We start from the raw sequence: 26,836 nt of genomic DNA on the forward strand, positions 1-26,836 counted from the left end.
ACCGGACTCGCAAGACTTCATTCAGACGCCAATTCTGACATCAGATATGAAAGTTCTGGGCCAGCCAATCACTGCCTTGCTGGTCTAGAACTTCCTCCCCAGCATTAGAATTGATAGGAAAGAGTGGGAGATAAGAGCATATCATTTGTACCATTGATGATTATTAAGTAATATATTTATTGTTAATCTGTTTTAACTTATTGACACACTTATTGTAAGTTTGAAAATGAAAAGATAAAAAAAAAAAAAAGGAGTTGACGTCGGAGGTGAAGTAGGCCCGGCCCTTGTACGCGCCAAGCCTGGCTTGGGGAAGCAGCAAGGATAACTTGGCGGGGGGAGGGGGGAAGAAGATAGAAAAACAGGTAAGCAGGGGGAGAAAGAAAGAAATATTGGCTGTATAGAAGGAAGTGCAATCAGAGACTTTGAAATCACCAAAAAAAGTAGGAAAAATGATTTTATTTTCAATTTAGTGATCAAAATTGTTAATCATCATTTGTATTCGTGGTTTTTTCAGAGGTCAAAGCAGATGACTTTAAAATATGGAATGTCACCTCAGTAACAACTATACTAAAATAGACAAATATACCCCCTTCCCTTTTACTAAACCGCAATAGCGGTTTTTAGCGTAGGGAGCTGCACTGAATGCCCCTCACAGCTCCTGACGCTCATAGGCTCCCTGTGCTAAAACCCACTATCGCGGTTTAGTAATAGTGCAAAATAAAGACAGCAGATATAAATCCTCATAACAGACACTTTTCTCTGCGTATAGTGTGCTTTGTGTTTTTTAAAATTTTATTGTTGGTAGATCATTTTGACTTGGTCATTTTAAAAGTAGCTCGCAAGCCGAAAAAGTGAGGGCACCTACTTACCCTTGGCAAATCTCCTTGATAGCTAAAGTTAAGGTTTCATCTTTTGTCAGTTTATATTCAATTACATGATTTTTTTTTTATAACAGTTCAAGTGATGTCTGATCTAAATAGAAAGCTAAGGGCTCCTTCTACTAAACTGTGGAAGAGCTTCTTACTGTGAGCCAGTTAGATAAATGCTCCAGCGCTCGTTCAATTCCTATGAGTGTTGGAGCATTTACCTCGTTGGCCCACAGTAAGAAGCTCTTCTTCAGTTTAGTAAAACCCAGCGTAAATTTATTGGCTGAATGACTAAATGAGCATAATTTGATTTTTAATGTAGAAAAATCCGCTGTGCTGTGGCTGTCAATCAAGAGTTCAACTGATGCTCTTAAAGAGGAAATAGTTACCTTAGGATTTCATTTTGGCAAGTCATTGAAATTTGATAAACAAATGTACTTAATGGTCAAATCCTGTTATTTCTAATTGAGCCTGATCTGTCAGCTAAGGCCTTTTCTTTCCAATGAAAATATGATCAGGTTGGTCCATGCCTTTTGTTACCAGTAGGCTAAACTATTGTAACTCTCTCTCTGTTTGGGTCATACAAAGGATAGTCTAAAGAAACTTCACCTTGCCCAGAACCCTGCAGCTTGTTTAGTAAGAAATTTGCTTATGTCATGCCACTTTTGAAGAACTTACACAGGCTGCCTATTCATGCTAGAATTATATTTGAAATACTTTACATGTTTTTTAAAGCATGCACCATAGTACTTGCTGACAGCTTAATTAAACAAGATCATTTTTATCTCTTGTGTTCTTCACAACATTGTCTTCTGCAATTTCCATCTCTTCAGGTTATTAAACTTACTTCTGTACAGAATAGGGTTTTAGTTATTCAGGACCTTTTCTATAGAATTTTTGCCTTCAAGTGTTGGTAACTTTTCTGGGTTTTGTAAGTTCCTGAAAACTCAGCTTTTTGAGCTGGTTTTTATTGGATTATAGATTAAAAATTACCTTAAAAAAAACAACACAAAAAAACCTTTGTTCATTGTTTCAAATTTATTATATGGTAGATATCCAGCAAACAGGATGGTTTGATAGGCTGGAGTGAGCTTCGACAGCAACTTCAGCATCTTGAACCTAGGACAATACCAGGTGGACTTTACAGTCTATGACCTAAAAATATCATAGAAGAGACAAGTTAATTTAATCATGCATTTTTAATGGGTATAAGAACATAAGAAGTTGCCTCCGCTGAGGCAGACCATAGGTCCATCCTGCCCAGCGGTCCGCTCCCGCGGCGGCCCATCAGGCCCATTGCCTGAGTAGTGGTCTATACCTATCTATACCCTTCAATCCCTTTTTCTTCTAGGAATCTATCCAAACCTTCTTTGAAACCATTTAATGTTTTCTTGTCTACAACAGCCTCTGGAAGCGCATTCCATGTATCCACCACCCTCTGAGTGAAAAAGAACTTCCTAGCGTTTGTTCTAAACCTGTCCCCTTTCAATTTCTCCGAGTGCCCCCTTGTACTTGTGGTGCCCCACAATTTGAAAAATCTGTCCCTGTCTACTTTTTCTATGCCCTTCAGGATCTTGAAGGTTTCTATCATGTCTCCTCTAAGTCTCCGCTTTTCCAGGGAGAAAAGTCCCAACTGCTTCAATCTGTCGGTATATGGGAGATTTTCCATTCCCTTTATCAGTTTAGTTGCTCTTCTCTGTACTCCCTCAAGTACTGCCATGTCCTTGAGGTAAGGCGACCAGTACTGGACACAGTACTCCAGATGCGGCCGCACCATTGCACGATACAGCGGCATGATGACTTCCTTAATGAGCAGACTGGATGGAACTTTCAGGTCTTTATCTGCCATAAGTAGTATATCAAGCCATTGTATCAAATGATCAAATTTTGTATAATGAGACATTGTTATTACTAACTGGGGTTAACAGTAAAATAACATATCTAGTAGCCAACATTGATAATAACCCTCCCCACATGGTGGCCATTCTACAGTATAACTTCAGACCAAGATGTAAGGGTCACAATGAGGTGAGCATAGCACCAGTTTAGAACATGACCAAGCTGATATAGAATACTAGTACAAAGCCGCAATGAGGCTCTGAATTGTAGGCGCCCCCACTTACAACAGATCAATGGCTAATAAGTTGACATGCAATAGATAGTATTCTATAAGTTGCATGTGTTGCTTGGCAACATGCCCATTGCCTGCCCATGTGTACACCCCCTTGCAATTATACTCTATAAAAAAACTTTTCAGATACATTATAGCATCTAGCACTTGCTTGCATTTATGCCAATTATTGGTACCTCTATGATGTGTTTAAGTGCTATTATTTTATAACATGCATGCTCGCTTGCACACTTATTAGGTGACGTTATAAAATTGCCCTTGGTATTAATGGGTAGACTAGATGGGCCATATGGCATTTTCCTGTCCTGTTTTCCAAGTTGAAGAGTCCTAACCTCTTTAGTCTTTCCTCATTGAGGAGTCATTCCATCCCTTGTATCATTTTTGATATGAGTGACCAAAATTACATACAATAGTCAAAGTATAGTCATACCATGAAGCAATACATAGGCATTATGATATTCTTTGTTTTATCCTCTATTCCTTTCTTAATAACTTCTAACATTCTGTTTGCTTTTTGGGGGCTTTTCACACACAGTGAGCAGGAGATTTCAATGTGTTGGTCCACAATGACATCTAGAGCTCTAGGTTGTAAGCCAAGGATGCAGGAGGAGTTCAGGCCAGGTTTTCAGGATATCTTTAATGATTTCTGCTTGAGATAACCTCAATGCAAATCATGGTTTGATTTATGATTTATTATATTTATTATAACCATCTTTCCTGAAGGCATAACAAAGCAGTGAACAAACTAAAATCCATGTAGAATCAAACTCCATTCTGAATAGGAAAGAGAAGATTAAAAGCAGTAACCAATCATACACTAGAAATTAATCTATAAAATTAAAAAAAATGATCATAACAAATACCCACCAGTCATTCAAGGCAGGCCATGTGCAATCGATTCCCTGCAATCTCATCACCATCGCTGCCAAAGACCTTTTTAAACAGATGAGTCTCTAATGCAGCCTAGGAAAAATTTCAGATAGAGATTAGTTGAGAATGCATGCCAATAAAAAGCATAGTGTCTCATGGAGTTATCACATAGTGTAAACTGACAGTATGTGAAGACAATTGTCAGTGAAAGATTGCAAGAGTTGGAGGGCATAAGGAATTACGATGAAAGATAAGAGGGTCCATCTATATACAGAACCTTAAATCAGATGAGGCAAAGAAAGGAAAGCTAATGGTATATACAGTATATATTTTAATATTTATCTCATTTATTACAATCAAAGCAAATTAGGAAAATAAAGGAAATAATTCCTATAATATATTACACAGGCTAATTAAAAAAAAAAAAAAAAATTCTTGGTGCCTTGAGTTTTGACTTGTTCCTGAGGTTATTTGGGGTGCTGATTCAGCTCTAGTTTCTTAGATATGGTTGAATTTATTAATTTTTTTTACCGCTATTTAAAAGATCTCTTCTGTAGAGCCAAACATGAACATTGGGTAAAAAAGATTGGCCTCCAAGGGAATATTAATCCATGAACCTTTGCTAGCATGAGATAGAATTACACTGCCACCACTACATATAAAACTAGGCCTGATGAAACAATTTGTAAAGCCTTTGAATAAAAATGGTTCTTGCATTGAATATGTAGAAGGCCATAATAGTAACAGATGATGGCAGATAAAGACTCAAATGGACCATCCAGTCTTCCCAACCCGATTCAATTTAAGTTTTCTTCTTCTTAGCTATCTCTGGGCAAGAATCCAAAGCTCTATCTGGTACTGTGCTTGGGCTCCAACTGCTGAAGTCTCTGTCAAAACTCACTCCAGCCTATCCACACTCTCCCCAGCCCATCCTCATCCAAAAGGCTATATGGCTGTGCAAGTCTGCCCAGTACTGGCCTTAGTTCTTCAATATTTACTATTATTTTCTGATTCTAGATCAGACATGGGCAACTCCGGTCCTCGAGGGCCAGAATCCAATAGAGTTTTCAGGATTTCCCCAATGAATATGCATAAGATCTATTTGCATGCATTGCTTTCAATGCATATTCATTGGGGAAATCCTGAAAACCCAATTGGATTCTGGCCCTCGAGGACTGAGTTGCCCGTGACTGTTCTAGATCCTCTGTGTTCATCTTCCTTGAACTCTGTCACCGTTTTCCTCTCTACTACCTCTCATGGTAGTGCATTTCAGGCATCCACCACCCTTTCCATAAAGTAGAATTTCCTAGCATTGCTCAAAATAACGTTTAAGTCCAATTTGGATGTAGGGCACTAGTCTTCCAAAGTCGGCACCTTTAAAATGTCCTTTCACAAAAAGTACGTCTAAACCAGTGTTCAACCTCCAGTCCGCAGAAATTTCCTGCCGGTCCATAAAGGTCCGGCGAGATCAGGGGGGCCAAATTCAATACTTGCCTGCAGCAACGCAGCGATTCACTTAGGCAGCCTTGGTGCTTTTGCCGAGTTGTAGCCCGCCTCTTATGATATAACTTCCTTTTTCCTCAGAGGCCGGCGTGACCCATCAAAGGGCTCAAGGCTGTTTAAGTGAATCGCTAAGCTGCTACAGGCAAGTACTGAGAGCTGCTAGGAGGGAAGGGAAGCGGAGGAAGCCAAAGTTGGAGACTGGGAAACTGATGGACAAGGGAGAGCTGGAGAGAGGGAAAAAGAGATGCTGCTGGGAGGGGAGGAGGAAAAAATGGAAGGAAACAGCTGGCAAGGAGATTGGTGGAGGGGAAGGAGTCAGGGTAGAATGGAGAGATCAGATAAGGAAAAGGAGAGATACAGAGAAATGAGAAAGTAGAAAGAGATTGATGCTGGGAAGGGGTCAGCAGAGAAATAAGGAGAGAGGGACAAAGATGCTAGATCACCGCAACTCCCTTATAGGATATGGTAAGCCCCCCCCAAACCCACTATACCCAACTATCTAACACCCCAATAGCCCTTATGGCTGCAGGTGGCACCTATAAGAGGTTTTTGATGCACACATGTTCCACCATAAATGTAGTGGTTAGAGGGCTTATGGGCCTGGGTCCTCCTCTCTATGGTTCACTAGCCCACCCCCCATGCTATTTAAGAGACCTATGTGCAGCTCTACTAGGCTTTCCTATACTAGGTGCTGATATTCTGAGACACAAATGTATGTTTTTCTTCTGATTTTTGCAGGTGTGTGAGGGGTCAATGAACACTGGGGGAGTGCGTAGGGGGTCTTTATTTAGTCTCAACTACAGTGGTTATTTGGTCACATTTCATACCTTTTGGGCACTTATAACTATCTTTACATTATATAACTCGGAACGTATAAGTTTCGTCTAGGCAGTCTCGTCAAACATTCAACAATGCACCAGCTCACATGGAGTTTGTGAGGGCGATTTAGCCAGAAAAGAAAAACAACTAATAGAATACCCTCCCTACCCACCTGAGCTGGCCCCAATTACTTTTCTTTACTTGAAGATAAGGGAAATATTGAAAGGAAGACATTTTGATGGCATTCAGGACATCAAGGGTAATGAGATGATAGCTCTGATGGGTATTCTAGAAAAAGAGTTCCCAAATTTACGGAGAGGGTAGTGGATGCCTGGAATGAGCTCCCGAGAGAGGTGGTGGAGAAGAAAACGGTTCAAAGAAGCGTGGGATGAACACAGAGGATCTAGAATCAGAAAATAATATTAAATATTGAACTAGGCCAGTTACTGGGCAGACTTGCACGGTCTGTGTCTGTGTATGGCCGTTTGGTGGAGGATGGGCAAGGGAGGGCTTCAATGGCTGGGAGGGTGTAGATGGGCTGGAGTAGGTTTTAACAGAGATTTCGGCAGTAGGAACCCAAGCACAGTACAGGGTAAAGCTTTGGTTTCTTGCCCAGAAATAACTAAGAAGAAAAAATTAAAAAATTTAAATTGAATCAGGTTGGGCAGACTGGATGGACCATTTGGGCCCATATCTGCCATCATCTACTATGTTAAATTGCTTTGAAGAGTGGACTAGGCTGGCATCGGTGTACTTTGAAGTTAACTAGTGATATTCAGTTCAGCAATGAGGTATGTAGCACTTTTTTCTAGGATGAGTTTGCAAACTTTTGATTGCTGCCCCCACCATGTTTAGTTGTTTCATACCTTTCTTGATTTTATTTGTCTAATTTGTTTTCCTTGCTGAAGATTCTGTATTTTTTTGAGTCTCAACTGGTGAAGAAATGATTCATACCTGTGTGTTTTTCTGAGTTTACTGTTCCATTGCCATCCCTCATGCATACCACTGCGTCAGTGTTTGCTAACCAGCATGGGACTTGGTAGAGAGAGGGGCAGTCTGACGAGCTGAGCAACCCCACAGCTCTGTAATGGATAAAGGCCCTTACTGCTAATGACTGGTGCCCTAACGCCTGAATGTGACTGTTGTTCACTGGTGTGCTGCTAAGCAGCCGATCAATTGTTCATTCACATCTTGCCTTTTCCCTCCTTTACTGAAGGTTTGGGGATGTGGCTCTTCATTATAAAAAGGTGACTTTTAAATGCCACAGCCATCTAAAAAGTGAGATTGTGCAGCTTTGGAAAGTGATGACTTTGATTGTATTTAAATTTGTTAATGGACACGTTGCCTGGCTCTGGTTTATAGTGGTTCACTGAGCATGCCTCTTACATTTCACCCCTTTTAATTTGGAATGATATGGAGGGAGTGAGGTATTGGCCCAACTGGGCTTTCATGTCTTTGATAAGTGGTTTATATAGTCTTAGTTACTTGAGTAGTGGGGACAATATGTTTAAGAAAGGAGGGTGAGTGAAGGTTATTAGTCGATTGATATACAGATTCCTACTGTTGAGCCAGAGACCACGGTTGGATCTGTGACTGTGGAGAGAAAGACAGATTCAGTAGATTTCTGATTCTAGATCAGTGCTGGGAGTTTTTCTGAACGGGAGTTGCATCCAGCTTGGTTATTTTCAGAAAATAATTACAGCGCGTCACCTTAGCTGTAAGGGACCTAAAAATTATCTCTTCTTAATGCAGTTTTTTTTTAGAGGAGCAGAAACAGGAATGTAGGGTATAAACCCACAGTTAGATCATGACCCTAAAAGAAATCTAGGATGATGTTAAGGGAGAAATTCTTGTAGCAGAAGAGAAGCGGCATTTCATTCACTTAAGCTGCCTGATTCTCCTCTGGGACAAGAATTCATTTCCCATTGTTTTATTCACATTTGCATGGCTGATGATACTGTATGCGACTGTTCTGTGTATGCTCCCTGCACACAGGGTTGATTTCCTTGCAGCTCCATCTCATGCATAAGTAATAGTAAGCCAGCCATATTAATATTTTAATACTTGCCAGTGGCATATGAAATCAGATGGTAGCAAATAAGATTGCAAGAATATAGCAGAACCACAGACAGTAGCATTCCACAGGATCGCTCTTTAGGTCAGTAAAGAAGTTTTAATTGAAATAACTTAATATTTATAACCAACTTCCATGAGACATGTTGTCTTTATCAGGCCAGTAAAAATGAGCCAAGGATGATGTAAATTCTAGGTTAACAGTGATGCGGTGACTATTTAAAGCTATTTGTTTAGCTCCAGGCTAAAATATTTAATATATTTGGGGGCCTTATGGCGGTATATCAAATTTTTAAATAAACCTGAAACCTAATGTTATCCCCTCTTTTATGAAAGCATAGCGCCGGCAGCAGCGGTAACTGCTCCAATGCTCATAGAATTCCTACGAGTCTCGGAGCAGATATCGCCGCTGCCAGCGCTAAAACCCGCGCTATGCGTTCATAAGAGGGGAGTTAGATATCAAGAATGCACATAAATGGCCAGAATCTTGGGACACATGGTATGTCAATGCCAATGTTCCTGCTATGCACTTTTCTATAACATGACAAGAAAATGCGAAGGAGCAGAGTTTGAAGATGGCAAACGCATGGACAAAATCTAGGCAGCACACTGGCACAGCACAGAAGTACAGATTACTATCATTTAGGCACATTTTTAAATGATTTACAATAGCTCTAGGTGCGTATGCATGTATATGGTAATATTGTCAGTATGTACTAATCTATAAAATGGTACCTACATGCAATGGTGTGTAGTTTGTGAAGGTGGGCATACACATGGGTAGAGTCTGGGCAGATTGTAGCTGAGGCCTTCAGTTATACCAGCTCTGTGACTGGCATAAAGGGAAAGAACATGGGATTTGTTATACGGCCTTTGTGATTACAATGAAAGCAGCAGCTCACATAAAAGTACTTATTTTGTACCTGGGGCAATAAGGGTCAGATTCTCAAAACTTTAACGCCATCGCTAAGCTGTTTTCCAATGGTCTAGCCTGCACGCATTTTAGCGACAGATCATCAAAATGGCTTATCTCTGTTTTTAGCGAGGTTTCTAGCAGTCTCTGACACGCTCTTTAACATTAAAATGAGCACTCCAGTGGATTCTTAAAAAAAATTGCTGAGCCATAATCCAAGAGCGGCGTCTGCTTTTGACGACAAAAATCAGTGACTGGTCCAGGGATGTCGGCAATTATGCTCTCCGATACCTGGAGCAATCCATCTGGCGTGCCACAGGGGTCACCACTATCCCCATTGCTTTTCAAAGTTTACATGTCTTCATTAGGTGTGCAACTTTCCCAGCTGGGGATAAAATTAGTTATGCAGAAGACTTTACGATCATTATCCCATTCGCCACCTCTCTCTTGGAAGTTACCCCTAAGGCAACAGAAGCACTAAATTTGATGGAGCAATGGATGAGTGAATTCTGATTAAAGCTTAATTCAGAAAAAACAAAATTCTTTGTAGCTTTATCAGACCCGCTTGACACTAAATCATCACTGTGCATCAATAAACTCAGTTATCCTATTCAATCTACTATGAAGGTATTGGGCGTAACATTGGACCAGAACGTAACCATGAAAGATCAGGTGGACTCCTTGGTTAGAAAGGTTTTTTCACTCTTGAAGCTTCGGTCCATTACAGCATATTTTGATGTCTCATCATTTAGAATTTTGGTACAATCCCTTATACTGAGTCAACTTGATTACTGTAATATTGCTGATTTGGCACTTTCCCAGAAGAACATGCAGCGATTACAACGGGTACAAAATGCAGCGGTAAGGCTAATTGTTGGGTTGAAGTTCGATCATGTAACGCCTTCCTACCGACTTCTGCATTGGCGGCCGACAGAAGCATGTGTGAGGTTCAAATTTGGATGTTTTTGCTTTAAGGTACTATTCGGATTAACCTCTAAATATATAACTGACCTTTTCTCTTTCACAACCAACAGAGGCCAGTACTGGGCAGACTTGCACGGTCTGTGTCTGTATATGGCCATTTGGGAAGGATGGGCTGGGGAGGGCTTCAGTGGCTGGGAGAGTGTAGATGGGCTGGAGTAGGTTTTAATGGAGATTTCGGCAGTTGGAACCCAAGCACAGTACTGGGTAGAGCTTTGGATTCTTGCCCAGAAATAGCTAAGAAGAAAAAATAAAATTTAAATTGAATCAGGTTGGGCAGACTGGATGGACCATTCGAGTCTTTATATGCCGTCATCTACTATGTTACTATGTTACGCTCACACTTGAATTTTGTTTCTCCACCAGTTATAGGATGTAAATTTAAAAAATCATCATCAACATCTTCTCGCACATCAGGCAACATTATGGGGTAAAGACCTGGAACAACTGCTCATGCCTACTACTTATGGGGAATTTAGGAAAAACCTAAAAATAATATCTGTTCCTGAAGTATTTAGGTAACTGACCTGTACAATTCTTAGTCCACAATATCTGATCTCTAGAGCCGTTTATCACTAACCCTTAACTTTGTTAATTCTACTCAATCTGTAGCATCTTTTAATCATTGTAAACCACATAGAACTTCAGTCCTGTGGTATATAAACTTATTATACAGTGACAGCACTGTTTAAATTCTGGGCATGGCAGTGTTGGAGACTGCTAGAAAAGCCACTTTGAAAAGAGACCCCCCCCCCCCCACAGCAGCAGGAAAGATGCCCACTCTCCCACTGCATCACAAATTCATGACCTGGCATTTAACATTAAATCTTAGCTGCCAAATTCCAGACCATTCTTCAAGCTTCTCTAGTCCTTCCTTTTGTTATGCATCCCATTAGAGGTGTCTAGGAGGAATTTTTCTTCACTCGGAGAATAGTTAAGCTCTGGAACACATTGCCAGAGGTTGTGGTAAGTGCGGATAGCGTATCTGGTTTTAAGAAAGGTCTGGACAATTTCCTGGAGGAAATAGTCCATAATCTGTTATTGAGAAAGACATGGGGGAAGCCACTGCTTGCCCTGGATCAGTAGCATGGAATATTGCTACTCCTTGGGTTTTAGACAGGTACTAGTAAACTGATTGGCCACCGTGAGAACAGGCTACTGGGCTTGATTTTCATTTGGTCTGACCCAGTAAGGCTATTTTTATGTTCTTATCCTATTGCAGATTTTGGTATCACCACAAAGAGGTAAACCTTATCAGACAACCCTTCAGCTTACAAATACCCTTCACTTACAAATATATTAAAAAGAAAAGTCCCAAGAATCAAACTTTATGGCACACCATTAGTAACATCCCTTTCTTTGCAGTGATCCGTGTTTACCACTGCCCTGTCGCTTTCCATGCAACCAGTTCATAATTCAGTCCATCCATACTGAAGGCATATAGTTTATTTATTAGACACCTGTGTGGATCACTGTCAAAGGCTTTGCTAAAATCTAAATACACCACATCTAGTACACTCCCTCTATACAATTCTCTGGCCACCCAGTCAAAGAAATTGATCAGATTTGTCTGACAAGACCTACCTCTAGTGAAACCATATTGCTCTGAATCCTGTAATCTATTCTCTGTTGAAAAAGCATTTCCATTAATTTGCTTACCACAGAAGTCAGACTTACTGGTCTGTAGTTCCCTTCCTCACTACTTCTTTTTTGGAGAGGGACCACAGCCACCCTTCTTCTGTCCTCTGGACTCCCGACTCTAGAGAAGCATTGAAAAGCTGTGTCAGAAGACCTCCAGAACTTCTTAAGTTCTTTCTGTACCCTCGGATGTATGCCATCTGGCCTCATCACTTTGTCCATCTTTAGTTTAGCTATCTTCTCACAAAGTCCTCTGAAAATTGTTCAGAGTCATTCCTATTTGTGTTTGTCTTCTGTGGTCCTGCTTCCAGCCCCTCAGTTGTGAGCATAGAATAGAAATATTTGTTAAGCAATACAGCCTTATCTTTATCAGCTTCCACACATTGCTCCCTTTTACTTTTGAGTCTCACAATAGAGAATGACATGGTGGCGGTTTACCCGCGGCCCCCGGGTTTAGTTTGTAGGTTTTCTTTTTCGGCGACCCGCACGCTATCAAAGAGCCGTGCACCCGCTGCTGCTCAGTTTCGATCTTCTGCTCTGACGCAACCGGAAACAGGAAGTTGCAGCAGAGCAGAAGATTGAACACTGAGCAGCCGCGCGTGCGCGGCTCTTTGGAAAAGCGTGCAGGTCGCCGAAAAAGAAAACCTACAAACTAAGGTGAGGAGAAGGGAAAGAGCTGGCTAAACACTAGGATCAATTAGGCAGGTGGGTGGTGGCTGCGGGGACCGTGCGCTCGTGTTCCCGGCTCAAACTGGAAGGAGGGAGTGAAAGGGAAAAGGATTCTGGGCCAAGGAGATGAAGACGCAAAGAAAAACCCACAGCAGGAAAGAAGGGGAAGGACAGGCAGGTGAGCCAGATGCTAGAAGCAGGGAGGGAGGAAGAAAGAGGGAAAAAAGCTAGATGGGGTTGAAAAGAAGAGACACACTGGTATGGAAGAGGAAGATAGGGGAAATCTGGACACAGGAAGGTAATAGAAAGAAGGGAAATTATGTGCATGGGGCATAGGGACAGAGGCATAAAGGGGACATGCCATGGGGATGGTATATAGACACAGGGGGGGGGCAATGGCAGAAATTTAAAAGCGAATTAAAAACTTTTGTTCAAGGACGCATTTGCAAATTAATTAAATTTTATTATATAGTGTTACTCTACTGAATTATTTTTCTATCTTTTTTTTTTTTTTTTTTTTTTTTTTTGTTAATTTCCTTATGTGTTTTCCCTGTATGTTCTTTCTTTACTATAAAAAATGTATTTCACTCCCTCTTACCTTTTGTTTACGTTATAATTAATTAACTGTATGTAATGTTTTCGTTTCCTTACATGTATATTTTATTGTACATCGCTTAGAAATCTGATTAAGCGATTCAACAAGCAAACTAATAAACTTGAAACTTGAAACTTGATACATAGGGGAGATATTAGAAATGGGGAAAATAGGAGCACAGAAGCGAGATGGTTTATGGGGATGGAACAGGGACCGAGCTCACAGGCTCCAGTGGCTTGCACAAATTACATTGTAACGTGCCGTGAAAATAAGAGGGAGGAAGGTAGATAGATAGGCCACGCGAGAGGAGCTGAAGGGTGGTAGAAAGGAACAGATGGTAAAGGAGGGAGGAAGGGTGGTGGTGGAAAGGAATAGGACAGACATTGAAGGAGGGTGGAGAGGAACAGACCCTGAAGGGAAATGTGGAAGACAGAATGGGAAGAAGACAGATGCCAGACTATGGGGGAGCGGAGGGAAGAAGATGGGTGCTAGACCAATTGGGGGGGGGGGGTGAAGGGAGAGGCACAGTAACAGCAAATGGAAGACGCAGAGAGAAGACACAGTGGATGGAAGGAATTGACTGAGAAGATGTGGAAAGCAGAAAAAAAATTATATTTATTTATTTTTTACTTTAGAATAAAGTAGTATTAGTTGTGTTGATAACAATTTATAAACAAAGCCCTGCCAGCTGAACATCTCTTTCTCTAGTTCAGCAGCAGGAACTTTGATTTATAAGAAAGGAATAAGCTAAATATTACAGTACTAAGGCTTATATGGATGCAGCGGGGACGGTGACGGAGCGGTGAATGGGATGGCAGTGGCGGTGACGTGGCGGTGAAGGGAACGGCGGTGACGGGGCGGTGCAGAGGATGGTGGGCCGGGGACGGGGCGGTGACGGGGACAGATTTTTTCCCCGTGTCATTCTCTATCTCACAACTTCACTTTTGCACTTTCTCCGTCCCCCCACGTATACACACTTAACGGTGTCAGCTATTTTTCTTCTGTTTGCATCTTTGCTTTCCTGACTACTAAACCTTCTCTTAACTTTTCCAGATATTATTGCCCGTCTTCCTCTTTCTGCGATCTTTTACAGTTTATGAAAGGTAACCTTTTTCCTTATATTTTCAGCTACTTCTTTTGAAAACCAAAGTGGCCTTCTTTTCCTCTTACATTTTTTTACAAAATGGTTTGTTGCCCCTGCAGTAGCTTCTTTCAGTTTTGCCCACTGCGTTCATCCTTTCAAATGTTCCCATCCAGACTACTCCTTGAGCTAATTCCCCATCTAACATAGTTAGATTGTTTCTAAGTCTAAAACCTTCATTTTCAAATGAACCCTCTCTGCATCTGCCTTAATATTAAACCACACTGGAATATTAAATCACTGGATTTTAGATGATCACCCACTATAAACATCAGAAAAACTCCCCATCAGTGAACACTAAGTCCAGTATGACCCCATTCCACATGAATACCACTACCAACTGCTGGAACATATGAAGTGTTGCTGAAAGAAAAGATAGTGTACTTCCTTGAATCTAATGGGTTACAGGATCCAAGGCAACATGGCTTTACAAAAGGTAAATCGTGCCAAACAAATCTGATTGAATTTTTTGATTGGGTGACCGGAGAGCTGGATTGAGGACATATGCTAGATGTAGTTTACTTAGTTCAGCAAAGCCTGTGATACGGTTCCTTATAGGAGGCTTTTGAACAAACTTGGAAGGGCTGAAGTTAGAACCCAAAGTGGTGAACTGGGTTAGAAACTGGTTGTCTGACAGACGCCAGAAGGTGGTGGTGGGGCCGATCCTGTTCAATATGTTGTGAGTGACATTACTGAAAGATTAGAAGGAAAAGTTTGCCTTTTTGCAGATGATACCAAGATTTGTAACAAAGAGGGAGTGGAAAACATGAAAAAGGATCTGCAAATTAGAGGAACGGTCTAATATCTGGGAACTAAAATTAAATGCAAAGTAATGCATTTTGGGGTTTAATAATTGGAAGGAACTGTATATGCTGGGACACTGATATGCACAGATGGGGAGAGGGACCTTGGGGTGATAGTGTATGAAGATCTAAAGGCAAAAAAAGTGTGACAAGATGGTGGCTGCTGCCAGAAAGATGCTGGGCTGTATAAAGAGGCGTAGCCAGTAGAAGGAAGAAGGTGTTGATGCCCCTATACAGGTCATTGGTGAGGCCCCACTTGGAGTATTGTTCAGTTTTGGAGACCGTATCTGGCAAAGGACGTAAGAAGTGGTCCAGAGGAGGGTGACAAAAATTATAGGTTTGTGCCAGAAGAGACTGGAAGCACTGAATATGTATAACCTAGAGGAAAGGAGGGTATTAATGTAGAACAAAATCTTTTCCAGAGAAAGGAAAATGGTAAAACCAGAGGACATAATTTGAGGTTCTGGGGTGGTAGATTCAAGAGCAATGTTAGGAACTTCTACTTTATGGAGAGGGTGGTGGATGCCTGGAATACGCTCCTGAGGGCGGTGGTGAAGAGGAAAACAGTGATGGAGTTCAAAGAAGCATGGAAGAACACAGGATCTAGAATCAGAAAATAGTAAATATTGAACTAAGGCCAGTACTGAGCAGACTTGCATGGTATGTGTCTGCATATGGCCTTTTGGTTGAGGATGGGCTTGGAGAGTGTAGATGGACTGGAGAGTTTTGATGGAGACTTCAGCAGTTGGAACCTAAGCACAGTACCAGGTAGAGCTTTTGATTCTTGCCCAGAAATAGCTAAGAAGAAAAAATTTTAAAAAAATTTAAATTGAATCAGGTTGGGCAGACTGGATGGACCATTCGGGTCTTTATCTGCCGTCATCTACTATGTTACTATGTAACAGTTCTCCCTGTAGAGAATCCAGGGACTCCCTACTTTTAAGAGATCCCATGATAGGGAGACCCCAATCAACATCTGGCATATTAAAATCACCTATTAATAGCTCTTTTTATAGCTATATTTTGAATGTTTTCAATTAAATCTCTATCCACTTCTGTCTGTGAAGAAAACCTGTACATCACACCAATATAAGTACAAGGGAATGGAGTTGGGGGAGGAGCTGGAAGTTATGCAGATGCCAGCAGTATTCAATTCTAGCACCCACTTAGCTAAACAAATTTAGGACAGCTCATGCCCTTTAGATTGTAAACAATTTTTATTTACTGAAAACAGGCATAACCAAAGAACAGTTGTATACAAGAGACAAACCGAGGCGGCCTATCTGCTAAAACAAAATCAGAACATTACAAAATCGTGTGTCATTTATACCCACCCACAAACCCCAGAAATCTCTTCCAAATCACCCTCCCACCCCCCCTGTTTACCCTACAAGCATGGAGAAGGATGCAGTTCCAGAAAAGGAACAAAAGATTGCACATGATTCCCCCAGGGTCTGAGCTCGGATGAACCCAGGGCATTCAGCAGGATTAGACACCCTCTCCCCCCAAAAAAACACCCCAATCAGATCCCCCTCCCTCACCCGCTCCCCACCCCCAGAGCAGAGAGACACGAAAAACCAGAACTGATGTGGGTACACCCAACAGTTAAGATAGGGTATTAAGTATGAGGCTGTGTCCGCTAGGGGACAGAGCACAAATATGGGTCCCAAAGAAGCAGAAAATGCCGCCGATGTTTAAGAGAGCTCCCCACCTCCCGTGCCTCCCAAAGAACTAATGCATGGAGGTGGGTTCTTCACTGCATAAAAGTCAGGGAGCTCGGAGAAGTCCATTGTTGTAGAATACACATCTTACGACAAAGCCAACGAGCCTCTCTGGGCAAGGTCCCAAAAGCATCCAGAATAGAAACATAGAAACATAGAAATAGACGGCAGATAAGGGCCCACGGCCCATCTAGTCTGCCCACCTTAATGTCCCTCCCCTACCTTTGCCCTGTGAATAGATCCCATGTGCCGATCCCATTTGGCCTTAAAATCAGGCACGCTGCTGGCATCAATCACCTGTAGTGGAAGACTATTCCAGCGATCAACCACTCTTTCAGTGAAAAAGAATTTCCTGGTGTCACCTCGTAGTTTCCCGCCCCTGATTTTCAACGGATGCCCTCTTGTTGTCATGGGACCCTTGAAAAAGAAGATATCTTCCTCCGCCTCGATGCGGCCCATAAGATACTTGAACGTCTCGATCATGTCCCCCCTCTCTCTGCGCTCCTCGAGCGAATATAGCTGTAATTTGTCAAGCCGTTTTTCGTATGGTAGATCCTTGAATCCCGAGACCATCCGGGTGGCCATTCTTTGCACCGACTCCAGTCTCAGCACATCCTTGCGATAATGCGGCCTCCAGAATTGCACACAGTATTCCAGGTGGGGCCTCACCATGGATCTATACAATGGCATAATGACTTCCGCCTTACGACTGACGAAACCCCTTCGTATGCAGCCCATGATTTGTCTTGCCTTGGACGAAGCCTGCTCCACTTGATTGGCAGACTTCATGTCCTCACTGACGATTACCCCCAAGTCTCGTTCTGCTACCGTTTTTGCTAGGATCTCGCCATTAAGGGTATAAGACTTGCATGGATTCTGGCTGCCCAGGTGCATAACTTTGCATTTTTTGGCATTGAAGTTGAGTTGCCATGTCCTAGACCATCGCTCCAGTAGGAGTAGGTCATGCATCATGTTGTCGGGCACTGAATCTTCGTCTGTTGTGCATTTGCCCACTACATTACTCAGTTTGGCGTCATCGGCGAATAATATTATTTTACCTCGAAGCCCTTCTGCCAAGTCTCTTATAAAGATGTTGAATAGGATTGGGCCCAAAACTGAGCCCTGTGGTACTCCACTAATCACCTCCGTCATTTCGGAGGGGGTGCCGTTCACCACCACCCTTTGGAGCCTACCTCCAAGCCAGCTCCCAACCCATTTCGTCAATGTGTTACCTAATCCTATAGAACTCATCTTGCTTAGTAACCTGCAGTGGGGTACGCTATCGAATGCTTTGCTAAAGTCCAGGTACACGATGTCCAGGGACTCCCCAATATCCAGCTTCCCCGTTACCCAGTCAAAGAAGCTGATCAGGTTGGATTGGCAGGATCTCCCCTTAGTAAATCCATGTTGTCGGGGATCCCGTAGATTCTCCTCATCCAGGATCTTATCTAATTGGTGTTTGATTAGAGTTTCCATTAGTTTGCTCACTATCGATGTTAGACTCACTGGTCTGTAGTTTGCTGTCTCCATCTTTGAGCCTTTCTTGTGGAGTGGAATGACGTTAGTCGTCCTCCAGTCCAACGGGACGCTGCCTGTACTAAGGGAGAGGTTGAAGAGCGCGGACAGTGGCTCCGCCAAGACATCACTCAGCTCCCTAAGCACCCTGGGGTGCAGGTTGTCCGGCCCCATTGCTTTGTTAACCTTGAGCTTTGACAGCTCACCGTAGACACTGCTGGGCGTAAACTCAAAGTTACTAAACGGGTCAACTGAGCCAACCCTTGTCTGTAGCTGAGGGCCGAGCCCTGGCGCTTCTCGGGTGAAGACTGAGCAGAAGTATTCATTTAATAGTTGGGCTTTTTCCGAATCCTTTTCCACATAGTCTCCGTCTGGTTTCCTAAGACGTACAATCCCGCCTGAGTTTTTTCTTCTATCACTGATATACCTGAAGAAGGATTTATCTCCCTTCTGGATGTTCTTTGCTAGAGACTCCTCCATGAGGAATTTAGCCTCCCTGACTGCTGTTTTGACGGCTTTTGATTTGGTCAGGTAGTCTGCTCTAGAGTCCTGCTTCCCTGATTGTTTGTAAGAGATGAATGCTTTTTTCTTCTCCTTGATCAGGTCTGAGATCTCCGCAGTAAACCACTGTGGCTTATTGTTCCTTCGCCGTTTACTTACTGATTTTACATAGCGGTTTGTTGCTTCTTGTTGCTTTCAAAGTCGACCACATGTCTTCCACGTTATCGGTTTCTTCTTGGCTTTGTAGCGCCTGGTGAACGAAGTCTCCCATTTCTTTGAAATTTGTGTCCTTGAATTTGAGGACTTTGGTTAGTGTAGTAGATTTAGTGAAACCTTTCCTGATATTGAACCATACCATGTTGTGGTCACTGGAGGCCAATGTGTCGCCCACCGAGACCTCTGTGACACTTTCTCCATTGGTAAGTATCAGGTCCAGTATTGCCTGATCCCTTGTCGGTTCCAACACCAGTTGCCTGAGGCTTGCTCCTTTTATAGAGTTTAATAGCCTCCTGCTGCTGCCGGAAGCAGAGGTAAGTGTAACCCAATCCACATCAGGCATGTTGAAGTCACCTAGCAATACTGTGTCCCCACGCAAGGTGATATTTTCTATATCTTCGATTATTTCCATATCCAGGTCATCCTGTTGTCTTGGGGGTCTGTAAATTACGCCAAGATAACGCCAAATTAACCCAAAGGGATTCTCCAGTATACTGGACATCTGAGATTCTCGTGACCTTAATGTCATCTTTAGTATATAATGCTACACCCCCTCCCTTCCTACCCTCTCTGTCCCGGCGAAGCAAGTTGTAACCCGGTATGACCATGTCCCACCCGTGGGAGTCTGTGAGCCAGGTTTCGGATATCGCCACCACATCCAGGTCGGCATTCCTTATTTCTGTTTCCAATTCCAGGATCTTGTTTCCTAAACTGTGTGCGTTGACGTACATAGCCCTCCATGTTATATTTTTGTTATGTCTCAGTGGGGATATTCCTGTTTGAGCTATTTGAACTCCTTTAGCATTGTTTGTGTTATTTGTGCTTTCCTGAGGCTCAGAACCACAATGTGTACTCCCCATATACCCAGAACTACAGTGTGTACTCCCCCTAGACCCGGAATTACAATGTGACCCATAAATATGATGTGACCCTACTCCCGACTCAAAAGTGTGTGCTCTCACCCCTGACCCAGAATTTCGGTGTCTACTTTCCTCAGCCTCATAAATGTATTGGCATTTTAGTTCGCCTGGTATGTTGTTTGTGCCTGTACCCTCCCCCGACTTACCTAGTTTAAAGCCCTGTGGAGTAGGCGGGCTAGGAATGTCCAGTACCACCTGATCAAAAGTACCCACCACAGTGCGACCCAAGATGGAACTGAAATATCGCATCACCTCCACCCAAATGGCCCGAAGGCACCAGCACTCCCACAGGGCATGTGAAAAAGAATTGGGGGCTCTACCACACTTGAGACAAAGGCGAGGCAATACCTCCAATTTTATGAAGCTGAACCTGGGTGAAGTAGCCTTTATATAAGACACGAGCATAGCATTCCTGCAGCACAGCTCCACGGATTAAACGAGGCAGACCCACAAGATTCCGGGGGATATTCCAGGAGGCCAAATCCATGTGAAGTTGCTTATGCCCTTTTTAAAATAGCTCCCTGCCCTAGCATGTGACATTTAGAGCCTCTGGGTAGGTCCCCTGGGCCTCCAATGGCGGCAGAAATGAAACCTACTTGCTCCTGATCCTAGCAGCAGCAGCATCTTCAAAATGGTTGCTGCCACCTTTCACAGCAGCCTCACAGTACTATGCAGATTGGGAGGGAATGTTGGGTGGATATTCCAGGAGAAAGGGGCTTCTGAATGTTGGGGTCTGAGGGGTGGTGGAATTGAAGGAGAGGTGCTGGATTTTTTTTTGGGGGGGAAGTGATTGGGAGGCTCTAGAAAGCTTTTAAATAGTTGTGTAGCCCAGTCAATATTCAGCCAGGTCCCACATAACTGTTATGCATGCCCCAGCTGAATATTTGCTGGGACCAGCATAAAGTCTGGCAGCTAGCAGTAGGACAGGAAATTAGATGGGGGTGGAATAACATAGTACAAAAAGGAGAGAATCTGAACTTAGTACTCATGTAGGGAATTAGAGGGGCCTGAAGGGGTGGTAGAGGACTATAGAGGGGGATGACAGATAGATTGGTAGAGTAAGGATTTAAATAAGTGGGCTTTCAGCCTGGAGTTGAACACCATTAGAGACGGAGCCTGATGTAACGAGCCAGGCATGCAGCGCAGCAAGATAGAAGGGATGACGATGAGCACTGGCAGTAGAAAAGAAGGGTACCGACAGGAGGGAATTGTCTGATGAACGGAGTTCTGGGGGAGGGGAGGAGTTTAGTGAGTAATAGGAGAGATATTGAGGAGCTACAGAGCGAGTACACTTGAAAGTCAGTAAGAGGAGTCTGAATTGTATGTGGAGACTGACAGGGAGAAAGTGAAGAGAGCTGAGGAGTAATGTGGGTATTATGACCCTGGTGGAATACGAGGTGTGCAGCAGTTTTAGATTGAAGGGGAAAGATATGGTTTAGCGGAAGACTTGAGAACTGCATTGCAGTAATCCAGAAAAGAGGTGATGAGAGCGAGGATAAGGGTCTTGGCAGCATGCTCAAGTTTTATTTAAAAAATGATATACAAGTTTATCAAATATTTCTAAGCGATTAAAATTCTAACTGATGTCATTGGGATTTTCCTGTGTCCAGAGGATGCAGGAGTTGTATATCATATGCATAGGCATAAACTGAAAACCCAATAGATTGACTGTCAATAAAGGGAACAGAAAAAGTTGAAAAACAATGGTGAAAGGATGGAGCCTTGAGGAATTCCATGAGAGTTGGTGTAAATATTTGAGGTCAAGTTGTTGAAGGAAACTTTTGATGAATGATCTGAAAAGTACGAGTGAAACCAGCTCAGAACTTGATTGGAGATGCCAATGGAAGATAATTTACTGATGAGTAAGTGATGATCAATGGTATCAAATGCCGAAGATAAATCAAGAGAGATCAAAATAACAGACTTATGATGATCCACAAAATACTGAATGTTAGTTGTTAGGCCTATCATAGAGTGTTCAGTCGAGTGGTTGGTCCTAAAACCAGTCTGATTGATGTGTAGTACGTGCGTTTTGTCAATGAAGTCTGTAATTTGAATAAAGACTGCCTTTGCTACCAGTTTTGCAAGGAAGGTATTGCAAGTTTGATTTGATTGGACATCTATTGGATGGTAGTTTGATTCTTCTGCAGTGGACTCGTGGTTTTTAATAATTGGATGAATAGATGACTCTCTCTGAGTTTGGGATAGACCCTGAAGCTAAGCTATTTCTAATCAGATTATGAATGAAATAGCCGAAAAGAGAATGCTTAAGAAAGGAAGGATTTTAGCAATATTATATAAAAACAAACAAGTTTTGGCGGTCTGTTGGATATACGAGGAGAAGGAGAGAGATGAGTTGAAGATGAGTCTGATGTTGTGAGCTGATGAGACAGGGAGGATGAGTGTTATCCACCATTATAGAGAATGGGGGAGGGGGAGGCACCTTAATAAAAGTTATTTCATTATGCCTTGCTCTCGTTTATACTGGAAGGTGTGTTAGCTGTATTTTGTTGGTATAAAATAGAACATAACATTTTTCACCTGTCTGTAAATCATTTTGTTTCTTTAGCTGAAAGGTGGTATATAAAATTGCAATAAATTTAATTGAGATAGAATTTGTCATTATATAAAACTCAATCAGGGCCATAAACAGTTCAACAATTTAATACTGGCAATGTAAATGAGGAGGTGATACGACAGCACATGCCTTTCAAAACAAAGAAAGCAAGTTGAGAACAGGACATTGTGAGATTTGGACCATGACCTGATAATTCCCTTCTTGTTTACTGAATTACATTACATTTTGTTGTTTCATCTGTGCCATTAATTCCAAATGATGAAATAAGAATCATGCTTCCTATCTTCTCTTTTTACTCATGCTAGAAAAATCTCTGTTGAAATGTATCTTCCATTTAAGCCTGAAATTGCACAATCTTTGAAAACAAGAGAGAATAAATGGCGAGTTAACAGTTTTAAATAACACAAATCCTTTCTAGCTGAATGCTGGGCTCTGGAAACCAACTATTATATCTGCCAGTCTTCTCGACTAAAGCGTAGAAAGCTGCAGCGTTAGCATATAGTCCTACATTGTGCCATCTCCCTGAAAGAAATGTGATTTAACTCCTCCTGTCGGATTCTCATTTAAAGCCAATTGTCAGAATCTAATACACTTTCCCCTTCACTACTTTATTGAATTCCAGTTATGAGCAACACAGGTAGATGTGGAAATGTCATTCCAGGAGCAGAATGTATATTTGCCTCTTTCTCAGGCTGTTAACCTTGACTTTTCCCTCATACTTTCTGCGGGTTTGTTAACTTATCCTTTCTTTTTGTTTATTAGGAACAGAAGTAATTATTGGAGTTAACTTACCCAGTTTGTTTATTAAGTCTTATATACTGCCAGAAAGGAAGCTATAGAAGGGCGGGCCAAAATCTACATACTTTAAGTATCGGCTAAAGTGAAGAGCGGCCGCACGGTACTTAAAATCCTAGATTTCAAACGTATGGACTTTAATAAAATGGGAGAGTACCTGAAGAAAGAGCTGTTAGGATGGGAAGATATAAGAGAAGTGGAAAAAAAGAGGTCTAAGCTGAAAGGAGCGATAAAAATGACTATGGACCTTTATGTGAAGAAAAGCAATAAAAACAAGAGAAAAAGGAAAACGATATGGTTCTCCAAACTAGTGGCGGAGAAAATAAAGGTGAAAGAGTTGGCGTTCCTGAAATAAAAAAAAAAAAACAAGGGGTGCAGAAAGGACTACTGGGTGAAACTAAAAGAAGCCAAGAGTGGAATACGTCCGGCGAAAGCACAAATGGCTAAAAATGTTAAAAAAAAAAAAAAAAAGGAGACAAAACTTTTCAGATTATTAGTGAAAGGAGGAAGATGAAAAATGGAATTGCTAAACCAAAAGATTCTGGGTTCGGTGCTGGGGCCAATCCTGTTCAATATGTTTGTGAGTGACATTGCTGAAGGGTTAGAAGGAAAAGTGTGCCTTTTTGCAGATGATACCAAGATTTGTAACAGAGTAGACACCGAAGAGGGAGTGGAAAATATGAAAAAGGATCTGTAAAAATTAGAGGAATGGTCTAATGCCTGGCAACTAAAATTCAATGCAAAGAAATGCAGAGTAATGCATATGGGGATTAATAAATCAGAAGGAACCGTATATGCTGGGAGGCGAGAAGCTGATATGCACGGATGGGGAGAGGGACCTTGGGGTGATAGTGTCCGAAGATCTAAAGATGAAAAAACAGTGTGACAAGGTGGTGGCTGCTGGGCTGTATAAACAGATGCGTAGCCAGTAGAAGGAAGATGATGTTGATGCTCCTGTACAGGTCATTGGTGAGGCCTCATTGGGAGTATTGTGTTCAGTTTTGGAGACCGTATCTGGCGAAGGACGTAAGAAGACTTGAAGCGGTCCAGAGAAGGGTGATGAAAATGATAGGAGGTTTACACCAGAAGATGTATGAACAGAGACTGGAAGCCCTGAATATGTATACCCTAGAAGAAAGGAGGGACAGGTTAGATGATTCAGACGTTCAAATACTTGAAAATATTAATGTAGAACAAAATCTTTTCCAGAGAAAGGAAAATGGTAAAATCAGAAGACATAATTTGAGGTTAAGGGGTGGTAGATTCAAGAGCAATGTTAGGAAATTCTACTTTACGGAGAGGGTGGTGGATGCTTGGAATGCGCTCCCGAGACAGGTGGTGGAGAGGAAAGCGGTGACTGAGTTCAAAGAAGCGTGGGATGAACACAGAGGATCTAGAATAAGAAAATAGTAAATATTGAACTAAGGCTTGCATGGTCTGTGTTTGTAGATGGTTGTTTGGTGGAGAAGGGGCTGGGGAGGACTTCAATGGCTGGGAGGATGTAGATGGGCTGGAGTGAGCTTTGATGGAGACTTCAGCAGTTGGAATCCAAGCACAGTAACAGGTTGAACTTTAGATTCTTGCCCAGAAATAAGTAAGAAGAAAAACTTTAAAAAAAAATTAAATTGAATCAGTTTGGGCACACTGGATGGACATTCGGGTCTTTATCTGCCGTCATCTACTATGTTACATAGGATACAAAAGAGGACTATGTCTTCTGCAGTCTGTGGGTCAGGTTCATTAAATGGCCACCCAAAGATCTGTGCTAAGTGCCAGTTCTATGAAATTCTCTTAATACTGAGCAACCTTTATAGAATAGTACTTATTTTGTATGAGGACTTATACCTGCTGAAACATGGTATAAATATTTGCACCCAACTGATGGCAGGTGGGCATATTGTCACTATGCATCACCAGGCCGGGCCGGGCCCAAGCAGGTATGGCCGAGAGAACCCAGAGCACATGGTACTGACCGAGCGGCTAATCAGTTCCCAATTGGAGTGGTGGATCAAGTAATAAAGACACAGGAACTCACAGCATGGCTCTGCATGGGGCAGAAATGTAGGAAGATCGCTCCTGCCCCGCATCACCACTAGACCACCAGGTAAGGTCCAGGGGTGGGACAGAGCCAGCCCAAAAGTTATTTGCAAATTTTCTCTATTTGCGGGCCAGCTCTGCCTCTAACCCCTGCGAATAGGGAGGGAGAAGTGTATAGTCAACTGGTTCCCAAAAATGTTTTCACACAGTTTCTATTCAAATTGTTACTGGCAGTACCAGACTGATCTTGCCTCTGAGCATTTCTAACTGCTGAACTCAGGGCAGAAGAGACCTCCTCCCACAATGACCGTTGGTTGTGGTCCCTCCCCACAATACCCAAAATCCAGTCAAAAGAAAGAAAAAAAATACCAAAAACCACTGCCAGTGCTGTGCAGTACAAACTGCCCCAGCCTAGAAAACACAGTTTCTTTTCCAAAAAAAAGTTGCAAAAACGTTCACATTGCATTAAAGCACTAAAGCAAATTTTCCCAATCTTGGGTTTACTTAGACAGCCAGCCCCATTTACTTCTTTATCCAACTTGCAAACAGTTTAAAATTCTAAATGTGCTATATGGCAAAATTTCAGCATGACCTTAGATCAAACAAAGTCTTCCTCAGGGTCTAAATACTCAATCAGAAAATCTTCCAACATTTCAGTATCAAACAGATCAGTTTTTACCTCTGCATTCTGTTGAGATATGCTGCTGTCAAGTCCTAGGCACTGGTTTTCCTTCAGTACCCTGTTTCCTCTCCAGCTTGGGTTGGTTCTGTGGCTGCCTCCTCTCTTAGCACTGCTGCTGGCTCTTATAAGCCTCAGGATAATGATCTGCAGGTGTTGCTTGTTCCTGGCTAAAATGGAGATTAGAAGGTTCTTGGTGTCGCCTTGAACTGGGTCCCCCATGAATGTTGTGAATTGCCTTGTAAACATTCCCCCTAGGAACACTATTCCTAGTACTACTAGTTCCACCTGCACGTTGTTCCCCATTCTTAATTCAGGTGAAAACAAATAGATATTTTCCTGCTCATGATTGATCCTTCCCTGACTGGTTTTAGTTCATTATCAACTTCTTTTCCTCCTTTTTTGGGGGGAGTGAGAATGTTACCTCTGTTTATATTCGATTGGTTTATATTCAAGTATATACAGTAATTTAGCCACTTGGCTGCAGAGATTTATTATAGTTGGAACTTTTCCTTCAGGATCATAATAATGATTATAATAACAGTTGTCTTGTGAGGTTTATCTGCTAGCTGTCTCCTGGATTATTACCAAGTTTTTCTGTGTAATTCTTGCTCAGATATTGCTGCAATACTAAACACATAAGTAATTTTCAGGTCAGTATTGAGCCCAGTTAAGTGCCACTGAATATCCCCTCCTGACGCATTGAGTGCCATTTAACTAAACAGAAGCCTTTCCTGCCTGGTTAAATTGTTTTGAATATCTGGCCCTCTCTTTCTCACAGATGCTTTTATTCTGTAGATGAAATGTATGAGATGGATTCTCGGTCATTCTGCAGTTTTGTTGCAAAGATGTTCACACTTCCTTATATTTAA

The 26,836-nt window shown here is 42.1% G+C and overlaps 1 protein-coding gene and 1 long non-coding RNA gene across 3 annotated transcripts in view; one reads left to right on the plus strand and one right to left on the minus strand.

The window, feature by feature from the left end:
- Nucleotides 1-26,836, plus strand: part of TSPAN4 (tetraspanin 4) — a 355,015-nt gene that overhangs the window by 96,035 nt on the left and 232,144 nt on the right. The gene's annotated exons all lie outside the window — the stretch shown is intronic.
- LOC117352135 lies at nucleotides 1,960-26,602 on the minus strand. 2 transcript variants are annotated; one of them, XR_004537590.1, is made up of 4 exons: nucleotides 25,965-26,602; nucleotides 11,834-11,915; nucleotides 3,865-3,960; nucleotides 1,960-2,021 (listed from the first exon to the last, which is right to left on the minus strand). It is a non-coding gene; the product is annotated as an uncharacterized LOC117352135 (long non-coding RNA). The 2 variants fall into 2 exon arrangements; XR_004537589.1 differs by lacking the exon at nucleotides 11,834-11,915 and having other exon boundaries at nucleotides 25,965-26,352.

This window comes from Geotrypetes seraphini, chromosome 19 (assembly GCF_902459505.1).
Source record: "Geotrypetes seraphini chromosome 19, aGeoSer1.1, whole genome shotgun sequence".
Taxonomy (NCBI): domain Eukaryota; kingdom Metazoa; phylum Chordata; class Amphibia; order Gymnophiona; family Dermophiidae; genus Geotrypetes; species Geotrypetes seraphini.